Here is a 14217-nt window from a genome sequence, read left to right on the forward strand (position 1 = left end):
TGACTCAATTCATTCATGCTAACGCCAGGCGATTTTATTCAGAAAAGATGTATCCTTTCCGTAGCAATGGAGATTAAGGCTACAGACGTCAGGTTTTATGGGAACAGACGAAATCAATCACTTTAGTTGACTTTACCTGCATCTAGGATACATGTTTACCCACTTGTGGTATACGGGATTGGAGGGGCCCAGTCTCTTTACCATCATTCACCAAATTTTGTCCTAAATTGTTCATCGTGTTGTCTTGGATTATATTCTCATTTAACTTGGTCCATACATGTTCACTTCAATATTGAAATCTAAGCTATACTTACTAATACGATTATTATTTTTTTTAGTTGTACTGTCATCTTGTTGATTTTCCATGCCATACCAGCAAATCCTTTCCGTCCATTTTTTTTTTTTTTTTTTTGGGGGGGCTATACCTTTCTCTGGTCCAAGTATTTACTAAGCCTCTATTTACTCTTCCAATATGGGAAGTCCTACCTTTTTCCAACATTTCCCCATATGTATTTTTTTCTTTTTGTCTTTTGCATTCCCCCCTGTTCAGTGTGCGTGTGTGCGCGCGTTTAATATGGTTTCCATGTCATTGCGGTAACGTGGCTCTTCACAAACCAGCAGTCCAGAAAGGATGGTATCTATTACAGCCGGGGGGGGGGGGGCACTGGTACAGCAACCCCAGGCCACGCCCTCCAACACGACTGCCTATCACAACTTGCAGACGAAGACGCGAATTGTTCAATCACAATTCACATGGGCAGATGTTTACTTTGGTATTATTGGAAAATTACAAAGATAACAAAATCGTGTATTTTTCTTTTAAAGAAAAAATACAACCAGGCATACCAACTCACCTTCTTACATTAACATTTAGCTGATTATCTAAAATGTGTAAAAATGTCAAATGAAAAGCGACCAATATGAACCTCCCTTCCGGAACAAGTTGAATCCATCCGTTCTTAGAATGTCATAGCAACACCGCCTGACAGAAAAGGTCTGACTACACACCATTTAATATGCATGGCAATGGTATATTTATGTAGGTCAATGCTCGTATGCACATCCAATGCAGTGTGTTGGTCTAGTTGTGTTCGTTTCACAACCCTAATCCAGAACAAGTAAACTGTTTGTACTTGTAGCTCTGTTCCACACGCTTGACCTACACTCACACGGCGCGCTACCCACCCTCGCCTCCTTCCGTTACCACCACTTCAACACGTTCTCACACACCCCCCCCCCCAGATCTATTCGAGCGCAGGTGCGAACACACTTGAACGTCTCCGCTGTTGACGTCATGTACATTTGGACATATCTTACTCGACAGCAGCGTCCGATCCGTTCTTGCTGAATGCGCAATCGGTATGCAATGATATATTAGTCGCAAGTATGGGTTTCCCAGCCACCGACCTGGGATGAAACCCACTCAACATGATTACCCTATTCTACGTACACCAGTACGGGACAAACCACGTTTTACCCCAGCTCCGTTGTCTGGCATCAAGCCAGTAATATATGCTCACAATTGTTCTTACAAACACACCTTTCATTTTTCCTGCGCCGTTGAGAAACCCTAGCCAAATTGGGCGTTCAACACCCCGACAAGCCTGTGCCCCCCAAACTTTCCTCGTACGTTTTTCTTCTTTTAGTCCGCCGACTTCAGTTCCCTGTGCAGCCGATCTGAAACTTTAGTTGTAGGCGGTCACTGCTCTTCTATTTTCATCTCTTCTTGTCTCGAAACGTTCCGTCTACGCGACATCCTCTCGTAAATCAATTCGTTGCCCTTGTCTCCACTGAAGGAGCTCCATAGCTCACAGGCCCCCTTGGGGCCGCAATTCCAGATGAAGGTAAGAGATAGGGTGGAATACATCCTGCAGAATACTAAGACCATGCTGGATCTCTGGATGGAGGATAAAGTAGCTGCTCAACTTGATGACGCCTCCTCTCAGAGCCAAATGGTCTAACTGCCTCATAATGTAAGGTGCTTAAATAAAATTTGGGGCGTGTTGGAAAAATGTATTCCTTGTGGTAATGTAGCAACTGAAGTCTCAGGAACCTGATATTAGAGGGTGCTACACTACCTAGACCTGACTACAAAGGCAACTGATGCCAGAAAATGTTAAGAACACTAGTAGGCTAAAAGTTTCCTTTCCTTATAGTAGCCGGGGGTTGTGTCACAATCTATGAAGAACACGGGCAATACACAATAACACACGGCCCAATCCATGGACACGCTATGCACTACCGTCTATGATCTAAAGTCAGACGAAATACAAAATTAAATTTACCTGTTTACCCTTTCAGGATCTTCCCATGCTAGATCATCCCAGCGGGAACCAGGATACATATTACGCAACTCCTGAATGAATTAAACGAGGTGGATTTAATCTCCAAGTTTCCTTCAAATGCAAGACTTCATTCAAAAACGAGCTCAATCACACAAACAAAACTAACCATTCACCCAAACATATAAAGATCTCTGCCCAAATAAATTGTAATATGGACGAAAAAATACAATGCACCCTACACTGTCGGTGTCACACACACACCAAGTAGGCCAAGCTCAATATCCTTAACCCTTCGTTGATCTACAGGAAACGTAAGGTACACTAATTACTGTTTTGATACTGGTGAAGAATACGTCTGTGCACAATGGACTACGATGCAAAAGTTGTAATGCAAGCGAAGGTTTCCGTCCCTAAGCATAACCAAGCATGCGTGGCAAGCTCATGCACGCGCGACCGATGCCAACGGAGGAAACGCATCATACACCACGACCGAACGAGGCTTCATAAAGCAACATAAACATGTTTGCACAAACACGCATGACCCACGCACTGCATTGCTGAAGCGCGCACGGTCAGTTACAAACCGATGCAAATCTGCAATATTCCTCCAAAGTGTCGAAAACAAAATGGGGTGAAGTGCAAACAAATTACAGTTCCCTGTAATACACGACTTGGGCTATGTAAATTATATCATTATCTACAGCGGTCCTACGCCACTAACTGATTCCAAGAGAGTTCATATAAAGCAGCAATCAAGATAGGTCTATACAGGCCGACCATAACGTTCGCATCACACTGACAACGCAGTAAAACCAGTTGACAATATGATGCACCACGTCTCCCCATCCACACCATCCTACACAATACAGGAGCAGCAGCCAACGTTGTAAAAAAAAAAAGCACGATGAATTGAAGGACGCAAGGAGACGGACCGAGGCCCGCCATCTGGTGCCGGAAATGAGTCAGAACGGTTCCTCGTCTGCACGTGCATTGCCGTCACAGCCGCCGCTGGACCCGACCCGCCAAACTCCTTTCTTTCCCCCATCCAAGAACCCCGGGTAAACCCGACACCCACCCTCCTTCACCACCGCCTCTGGACATCACCTCTCTTCCCGCCAAGTCGGCTTCCAGTTGGGCTCCATAAATATTCTTTACGTAACGTCCTCTGAGGGTACTTCACTACAAAAGAGATGCCTGACATCAGCTCCTCCAGATGCTCGACAAAACCTCCCACTAATCGTGCACAACGGCCAACCCCAACCGCCTCTCCTGGTCGGCCAGGCAGCAGCAACTGCCAACGAGCTTTCCACCCCACTGCGACCTTCAAAACAATCACGTGCAGAATCGAGCGCACCTCGTCAGATTACGCAATCGCCGTGGCCCTGGAGTGAGCGTCTCTTTCGCCTACGTTTCTCATAAAAAAAACTGCAATGGCAAACAACGACCATTTTATTTACTAAATAATACACACCACACGTATGCCCGCGCTTCTAACATCTAACAGTCTACACGGATACGGTAGCATGAATATACAAATGCTTGCTGATGTGATCAGCGTTCTAACCTACCTTGCCCACAAGAAATTCACACAGAAGAAGACTACATTAGACTGAATACAACCACTAGCCCTTCTACGATCTATATTCAAGTTTTACAACAAGCATAGCTGGATGGCAGCTGTTAAAAAACACACGCGCGCGAATAATAAAAAATCCAGTAGTGAAACACTACGATGTGGTACACATACACGTATGCCCGCGCTTCTAACATAACTGTCAGTCTACACGGATACGGTAGCATGAATATCCAAATGCTTGCTGATGTGATCAGCGTTCTAACCTACCTTGCCCACAAGAAATTCACACAGAAGACTACATTAGACTGAATACAACCACTAGCCCTTCTAAGATCTATATTCAAGTTTTACAACAAGCATAGCTGGATGAGAGCTGTTAAAAACACACGCGCGCGCGAATAATAAAAAAGCCAGTAGTGAAACACTACGATGTGGTACACATACTGTATAAAAAATCACTGTTAAAGCTGCATTCTCCAAACACCCATGTTTTTGGTCAGGAACAAAGTGCAATACAGAGAATCACATGTACGACTTCTTTCCACATAAGCCGACAGACCGCAACAAGACCCGGTAGGAAGTGAATGGCAAAGGGGAAGACAGCAATCGATACGGACATCCATGCTAAAAGGACAGCATCCATACACCCAAATAGCCGCCTCCCCCATGCTCTGGAGTCAATATCACTATGGAAAATCGATACATTTCCTCAGAACATGAAGTCAGCAAGCATATGCTGCACGACCATCGAGGTCCACTCACACACGACTCGCTGGCCCACTAACTGCCACGGAAAAGGGAAGGCGAAAAAAAAGTATTTTTATATATATATATATATATATATATATATATATATATATATATATATATATATATCATACTCCGCAATCCGCATTCAAATATTTGAACTCGTTACAATGGAAAGTTGTGGGTGTCTCTACAAAAAATTGCAAAATTCAATACTGTGCCTTAAGCAGACAGGATACTAAGGCCACAAACTCGAAAAATAAATGGTGATCGGCGGCCCGGTACTGCAATTGTCAAGTATCTACAAAGGCATTTACTATAAAGGCAACTGATCTTGGCGAAATGCAACTAAGAAACATGAAAATAATCAAAATAGGTTAATCAGCATATTTTTCTGAAGAGCATCTTCAACTATTTACAATAAGAGTAAAAATAGTCGCTTCTAACCAGAATTAATGAATTCCAGAATCGTGTATCCCACGTCAAACCAGAACACAAGACTCATCACGCTTGCAAACAAAATCCACTTTCGATAATTACGGCATTCCAAAAGGGCACGACTTAACATATACAAGCTTGAATGCGAAGTAGGGTGCGTTGTCATCAGAATATTGTGAAATATATATGTAATAGGATAGAATAAAAAACAAAACAAACATGCCATTTTTATCTCCGTAGCATTTTCCTTGATATGGATGTGGCTAAAACCTTCGTCAACAGTGCTTGATGAATGATTGATGCACTATCCAGTCCAGGGATCTTAAATCTGTAAAGAGCATCACGTAGACCACTGCCCAAAATGTAATCAATGATGGCCCTGGCTAGTGCATAATAATTATAACGACTTATTGGCGGGTTCGCGGGCTCCCGATGCCTTGTGAAGTCTCCACAATCCTTTACCGGGGTTGTTTCAAGGAGCCTGGGTAATTTCCTGTAAACTTCGGTCAAGGCAACCCAACCCAGTGTGTGTGTGTATACATATATACATACACACACACACACACACATATATATATATATATCTTGATAGCCTAGTTGGTAAATCAATGCCGCACTTGTCATGAGGATGTCAGGTTCGAGTCCTCGGCAGTACCACATTTCAATTTCTGCATGTCGGCCTTTGATGGCTTAGAATTAAAGGGCATTGTGGTTGTTGAATATATATATATATATATACAATATGAGGTACCCAAAGACAAATGCTCCCTTCACATGCATTGCTGCAAAGCCTCCGACGCAAAAACATGGAGTATAATACATTTACGACGAAAAAGGAGCTCCCGTGGCACAAGTCGACCTTTCGGACCAACGACACGTGGATCCAGCGAGAGGAGGACACGTGCACCACTAGTTCACCATCTTCACCCGAAGACCGGTTTCTGGGTTCTCCAGGCGAGACCGACTCATGTTCACCAGACAGTGAGCCGAGTTAGTTGTGTGCAAGGTTACCCAATAGGAGAAAAATCTACCTCCTACATTCCCATGTAGCTCTGAACGAAGAAATATGCTCACAAAACACAGGTATTCTCATCTAGAATTGACCTAGGAGACCATACGAGCCCAACCAGTGGTTGTCGAAGTTTTTCTAGAACAGAGACCACAGCCAACTTTGACAAAGTACAATAGATTAACAACCAATCACCAACTTAACGTAAAACGTGAAAATATTACTAGGATATAACTAGACAACTTTTATTCATTGGTTAAAAAAATACACACCACTTAATACTATGAGGTTGTTCTCAGAATTTAATCAAAATAACGTGTTCTTCCCTACCCATAGGCGACATTAACGACTACCTGCACGAGGTGGCCCTGCAAGAACATTGGAATCCCCCCTCACCTCCATTTGGAGGTGCAGTCCCGATGGATTGACAATCAGTCCCAAGGCCGGTTCTAAAATGTCATTTACCTCTAACTTTCCATATACAGTGAGGTCTCCTCATGCGGTGGCACAAAACCGTACCACAATAATAAAACACAGCTACTCCACCGTTTCTGCCCATACACGAGGCCCCGAGAGCCGTTGTCAAATGTTGTGGGGCTGCCGCTCTCCAATCATTGAAACTGAAGATAATTATAATTAATTATCTTCGAGTGACAATACAGCCTGCTGGGAACAGCGCCTTACTTTACCCATCCACTGAATGCATAGACACCATACACCAGAGAAATTCTACACGCGATGTACAGACACGACGGACGGAGGTTGAATTGCCACAACTGTCATGAGGAAACAAGGATGAGGTTGTAGGAAAAGGAATGTCTGAAAGATACGAAGGGGACAGGATGAGGCAGAAGGGGAAGGGAAAGAGAGAATAAAAGTGGAAAGGGTGCAAGAATCACAGTTATCAAAACTAACCCCCACAAGCTCTCAAGGAGTGTCCACAGTAACAGAGGTGGCACTTGCATCACCAAAACCCGGCTTCCGACGGATCAGGAATACCAGTTAGGATTTACCCAGGACGTGGCTCCCCTCCTCCGAACCCTCCTCTTAGACAAAGCCCCCAATGCACGCACGCATCCACTCCACCCACATACCACATCACCGCCTACGTCGATTCTCACCTCCCCGTACCGGAGACTAGGAACCATCGGTGCCTGGGTCTTCTAAACCTACCTGCACCCCATGCTAACCACACCTTCCAAACATAATATGTATAGAGGGAGTCCATGCTCTGACCGTGCCAAACATACAAGGTGAGAACATTTGGTGGAGGTAGAGAGTGAGTGAGTGAGTGTGTGTGTGAGTGTGTGTGTGTGTGTGTGTGTCCCCGTAGTTTGTAATGGATATCTTCAAGCGACTCTACAAGAGTTCCACATTTCTTACTGTACATGCATGCAAGCCTATTGGTCTGGCTGCCCAAGTACTTAGGGTAAAGGTGACCACCCTGGAAACATCTATGCGTCTCCTAACGCAACCTCACCACTTTTTATCAGAGGGCACAATCTGGAATACATTCCTTCATCTACGAATTTGTGAAATATTTTTATGCATATTCGTCACCGATCACGTATGACCTTCGACATTCAGAGAAGAGGAGGAAAACATATTTGTTATCCTTGTTGCCTATTTCAAATTTGGGACAACGACTCTATTAATGCCCCATGTATGTGTCAACACCCAGATCTAACGGACATGATACAACATCCCCACCCACAAAGCACCCACGAGGCCACCCACAGTTACAACCCTCTTACACATTGGCACGGCAAGTTATATTTCTGTGAATTACAGATAATTTTCAGAGGAAAGGTAATTACGACAAATTAAGTACTTCGTGGGCAAACAACTTCCTGTTCCATCATATGAAAACGCTTCAGGCAGATGCTGTTCTGGATACTAAAGTCACTTGCCGGTCAACTATAATTTCAAGCCAGGATGCATAAAAATATATATGGCTAAATTTACATAGACAATGGAGAACGTGCACCACAAGTTTGCCTGACATTACTCTTAAATCCATCATATAAAAAACGAACATTGCAATCAAAATTAGATTATGCGCGAAAAATGTGAAGAAATTATAAAAATGGGGATAAAGAAAAAATCCCGTTCTAAAATTACCTCGCATGAAAACAGATGATGCTAAAACTAGTGAGATTGAAGGGAGACAAAAGTGCACACAGAAGTACACGAGCATCATTTGTATCGAACTCAAAGAGTAAATTGGGTAATGTAAATTTAGCAACATAGCATATCCCGTTTCCTATGACAATAATGTGATTCATAGTAAAACTTCAACATCAATCAGCTATGCACATTTAATGAAAAAATAAAGCTGAACCCAAGTGAGACAAACTAATTCGACGAAGAAGTAAAAAATAACTAACTGCCAAAGAACATATACGTAGTCTAAGATAACAAAGGAGTTTATTGAAACCTAACAATCGAAATTTGTATCAAATCCACTTCGATCACACCACTGCTAAGTGACTACATAATACGGTCTACACTACGCCATCCAACATGTTGTCTACTCAAATCCTCTCAGACACTGACTCAAGCCATAAAAGTTTACCTCCCATGTGTCCTATTCACAGAACAATACACCAACAAAACCACCAAATCCTTGTCCTACACGAGCTACATACAGTCCAGTTTATAGCTCGGCATCAAACGCATTTTCACATAAGAGAACAAAGCACCAACAATGCCCCCCTGAACAGACAACACTTTTCATACGAGACACTAAAGCCAAACATCCAACATTCATGACCTCTTTAGAATCGACCGTCCATTAATACCTCACGGAACAAAAAATACATGCTACCACAACAAACTTTGTTCTAGATTACGCCAGACTATTTTCATTTCATCTTGCAGCAGGACTTCGAGGAAACAACATCCCGTGCAAAAGAATCCCAACTGAACACCATAACCGAAAGCCTGCATTCCAAGTAATCTCCGGCACACACACAAAGCTGATTAACCGTAACTGGCCATTACATACCCTATACAACCGCGTGCACCACCCGCAGAACTACAAAGGCCATCTATCTAAACATGACCTATACGCCTTGTGTAAAAATAAACGAAGCACCTGGTTCCTGATACTGAACTGGAAGACACATTTGGATTCCTGGAAAGTTATCTATGTATCACTATGGTATGGAGTAGCTTGAGGCTGACCCAAGAGCGCCATGATCATGTACTGTGGCCTAGGTGGTCCAGGAACTACACCAGGCACCAAAACAAGGTAAGGAGCGTACGCCAGGAGGCATGTGGCTACGGCCGAAGCAGTTTATATTGCCCTGTGCGCAAGCACCAGTCATTGCTGGGAATCCGAGAGAATTGTGGGATTCGAACCCACAACTAAGCGAATGAGAGATCAGCACGCTACTGATTGCGATACCAACGCTCAAAGAATTTCACGATATTCATATGTAACTCCTGAAGTTTTCAAAGCAGGACAACTTTACAATATTATGTGGATATGTGCGGCTCTCTCATTTATTTTGATGTGGATTTGAATCCCGCACTTCTCTTAGATTCCCAACAGTGAATTGACTACCCCCAGCAGTCCAGAGGGGCCTCGTCCTCGGCCACACGCTTCCTGGCGTACGCTCATGGCATTGGCATGGCTGTTCTATTGAAACATCATTAATAATAATAAAAGCTCCTTTATTGGTGCATAAATGCCTACTACAAGGACAGCAGTGGACCCTCTCGACAATGTGTTATCAACGCCGGGCTATGTTGGTGTTGCAGTTTAAACGTTATCAGTAAGGGCAAATGTTCAGTTACTGAAGATTGTGTTCTGTACAACGGGCCACTGAACTGCATCTGTATTTTATTTATAGACATTTTTACGTAGTATCTCATATTTTTCGACCATAGAATACCAATTGCCATTCCAAATGGACATTACGTGCACGTTTGAATTTGTTCTGGTGAAATGGTACTGGAAACGCTTCATCATGAAAAATGAAAATTTCTATGCACACAAATCTAAAGCTTGTGTCAGCCCCTTTCCTATCTGGAGTTTGCTCAACATTTTATTTGAAATCACAAGTGCTCTAATTAAGCGCGATATCAAAATGCACGTCGGAATCAATAATAACCTAGACCATGCAGCTTCTCAGTTCATCATTAATCATCTTATATCAGGAAGAGGCGGGCAGGGGAAGAATCTCAAGACTAATGTGCGTATTTATACACCAGGTAGGCAGACAATGTGTTAAGGCCCTTTAACTGTTTACGGCGGTGGGAACGGAGTAGGAAAGGCGAACTGAAATGCGCGTGTGGGGGGAAGGAATATCTGTGAGAGAATGGAATGGATAGGAAAGACCCTTCACCCAGAAGGAACTAAGGTAGAAGGAACAAAAAAAAAACGAGTATTGGTTAGGTGTGAGATGGATGAAGTGCGGATGTCAGCTTTGGCTAGGGCACTAAGTTCCTTGCTGTGTCTTGCGACACTGCTTCTGACCCGGGGCAGTGGACAGGGTGCAGGGATGACCCGTCATCTAGGAGGTGCTAAGATGGGAGGGAGGGTGGAGGGGTATGGAGTGTTTTCAGGGATGGAATGATTTTATGCCTTTTCCTTTTTGGCTACCTCCCTAGTAAGGGGGAAAAAGCCTTGGTATATGTATGTATGTATGTACTTAAAGTTCGTAATGGAAAAAGGACATTTTAGTATGTACGTGCGCGTACACATCCACACAACCTAATATAATGTAAGTGTTAAAAATCACGGTTGCTCTGCCTGCCTGTTCCCACACAACACCCACTCAGACCAACCAGAACTCGTTACCATCGACAGATGACATTTCGTGCATCATTTAGGAAATATGCAAGAACTGGTTTACCAAGAGTGTGGTCAACGAATGGAATACTTAGTAACCATGTAGTGAACGCTGAAACTATTGGCTGTTTTTAGAAACTGTTAGACAACTTTATGGATGGTGACATGTGGTAATGGCCATGGAACTGCCTAGTGTATGCCTTATGGTCTCTTGCAGTCTCCTTCATGTATATGTTCTTATGGCTTCGCACTCTTACCTAGCAAGATCCTGAGCAGCAATATTACACAATTTCATATTAAAACCTAACTCATCCATAACATAAATCCTCGACAAACTCGTTTGAACGAGGTTGTTGGTCGTCCCAAGTTTTATAATTAACATTTGTTCATAACATATACCATGTTTCATTTTCATCACGTAGGAAAATAATGGATTGAACAAACATCCAATACAAGCCTAGCATTTCCCCCATCTTGCCAGTGTAATTTGACCCAAGTATTTAAGCATTTGGCCGTTCGAGGGTGTAACCAACCTTGTTGCGCTTCTCTTTACATTTTCTATAACCTCGACATCATTTTCCAGGTATATCAAAACAACAAAGTTACCATCCCACGGGATCAATCACGATTATCAGGACTTGGCCCATGCGGCATGATAACGTAATACGAAATCATCCAGATTTGTGATGATAAAGAGCTTACGCCCCCCCCCCCCGAGGGGGAAAGGGGAATTTTTTTGCCTACATTGTGTGCCAGAGCAAGCACACTGGTAGCCAACGGGTTCAAACACATATAGTACAAATATATAAACCAAACTGCATAATACTGTGTTATACAAATGCAACCCAAAACTAAATTTGCTTTATCACTGGTGAAGGTAACATTTATTTTCTTATACAGAACATTTTACACACCAGTCATCACCATCGCCACTGCTGAGAACATAAAACCAGTAACATTACACCACAAGTGGCGAGAACAAATTCGAACTCAAACTTTATTCGGAAGTTTACCTCTCAGAGGATGTACCAAAGTAAACCAAGCTTTGTCAAACCACGACTGAACAATATCAAATATATTCCCAGGACCTTCACAAAACAAACATCTCAACCGTTTGAGTATACGAGCTCCTTTCAAACAGACTTCAGTATAAAGGTCCCAAGAAAGACAACCGCACCAGGTTGGGATGAGTTCGCAAACAGTTATCGAACCATAGCTTAAAATAACTACAAAACAACGTAGACAAAAACACCAACATTATTCGTCAGGGCCATCAATACTTGCATTCCCCTTCCTTCCACGCAACCAGCAGAGACTCCCTTCCCTTACCATCCACTCCCCTCTTCTCAACCACTGACGGCTCCCCTCCCTCCTTGTAGCAACGATGGCCACAAGCGACAACTCTGCCATCCTTCCTTTCCATCCGCCTTCCCTATTCTCACGTTTGGTAAATCGCCAAATAAAATATGCGTCGCCTAGGCAACAACTCATACCGTCAAATCAACAATGTTCCCCGCGTCCTGGAAGTTAGTAATAGTCCGTCCTTACACTAAATCCATTTCGGCCGCTCTCAAGAACCAGCTACAGATCGGCACTGCCTGTCACCTTGACGGTTCATACTAGCCAGCACCCAGCAAGGCTACGCTCCAATGCTATCACAGTTCGAGTTCCAAGCGCGCAGCACTACCCATCCTTTTCATTGCAAACACCATACTCAAGACACAATTTCTTCTTTAATCAACATGATTCTCTACATGTCACCCGTATAGTCTCTCACGGTAAGCATACTTACATAAACACGCCAGCCCTCACGTACAGCCGTGAATGCTGTCACGCTCTACTGGCGACACTGAATTTGAAAGTCGGGCTCTTACCTTCAGAGGGGGTTGATGTATTCCATTGTTAAATTCTCCAAGAACGTAGTCACAAGTATTATACACTGGAATAAAACTATGGCTTGTATTTCTAATACACTTGGTATAATTAAATTTCAACTCGACTATTTTCTGCTACTTCATCATCTCTAAATCACACTACCAGCGTGCGCACAATAGGCCTGGTTATCACTAATCGATAGGAAATAAACAATGTAGAGCACTAGGTATATTAGCACATCGACAAGACCTAGCAACGTACTCCCACATGAACGTCCGATGTGGTACTGCCAGCTGACTCAACACCACGCTGACTCTCAACCCATGCTTTCGTACACATTTCATGTTTTCCGCGATTTTTTACTTTTAGCAAAACCATCAATCTTTATTTAAGTTCACACAGAGATATCTGATTTTGTTCTATTAAAAAGCAAAATTTAAACAGTTGAACATAATACCTCACTAACCGATCAAACCACAAAACATGGATCGAAATATCGTGCGTTTGGCATGGGAAACTGGCAGGTGAGTTCGAATGTTCTTCCAGTCACCAGATTTTCAAGCCAACCACATGCACTTCACGACACACTCTTTAATACACTCTATCAAGTAGTAGGGAGCCCAACCATAAACTATCAACCATCAAGATTAGCCTCAAAATACAATTTAGTTTAAAATAAGATGTAAGAAATAGGTGAAATAACTAAAAGACCGTTGGTGCACACAGCGGAAGTGTACCAACTGGAACGGTACAAGTACGGCCGGCTGGTTCCTCTGTGTCTACTTCCTCTGTAGATTCTATGCTCTACAGTGCAATAGCTATTGTATCTGTAGACCTAAGAAATTAACATGGTTGTCCCCCGGCAACTGCCAGCTATGGCAAATAAGAATTATTTTGGTTTACATAACCAACATGCCTGTATGGAGTTCAGGTTCTCTTTCACTTGACAATCAAAATCCTATAGCTGTTAACGAGTTTATTATAAATTGAAAACAGAATTCGGTAATAACTTTGTGTTCACAAAAGGTAATTCCATATTTCGTTTTTTTTTCTTTCTTTTTTACATTCCAGGGATGTGTTAAAAGTTTAATCTAAGGGAGGCGCGCACAGAGGTGGGGGTGGGAGAGGAGCATATTTGTCAGTCACAACCTTCATGAGATCGTGATTGCGCTTACTGGGACTAGTGGGTTCGTGTTTTGTTCTTAACGTTAGTGGGATTTATCTGTATTACCCGATAATGTTAATTTCGATAAAACTTTCAATGCCTATAGATATCGTTCGTTCATTATAAGTGAAGCTGCTGGATTTACCTCCGTCTGTATATGGAGATATTTATTTTTATTTTTAACAATGTCAGATAATTTTTAAGAAAAAATTATGTTTTATTTTGACCAAAACAAGACAATTTCATTCATGTAGGATGTACCCTTTCTATAATGGAATCAACAATGTATACACGCACATGCACGCACGCACACACACACACACA

At 42.8% G+C, this 14217-nt stretch overlaps 1 protein-coding gene across 2 annotated transcripts in view; it reads right to left on the minus strand.

Annotated features, from left to right (window-relative positions):
* The window catches only part of LOC143018080 (uncharacterized), a 176579-nt gene extending 163559 nt beyond the window's left edge, over positions 1–13020 (minus strand). For both annotated transcript variants that reach the window (XM_076173184.1, XM_076173180.1), the window contains exon 1: positions 12728–13020. The gene's annotated coding sequence lies outside the window, so the exon portion shown is untranslated. The remainder of the gene's footprint in view (positions 1–12727) is intronic.
* Between the last annotated feature and the right edge of the window lie 1197 nt (positions 13021–14217).

This window comes from Oratosquilla oratoria, chromosome 34 (assembly GCF_046742065.1).
Source record: "Oratosquilla oratoria isolate Oo_2021 chromosome 34, ASM4674206v1, whole genome shotgun sequence".
Classification (NCBI taxonomy): domain Eukaryota; kingdom Metazoa; phylum Arthropoda; class Malacostraca; order Stomatopoda; family Squillidae; genus Oratosquilla; species Oratosquilla oratoria.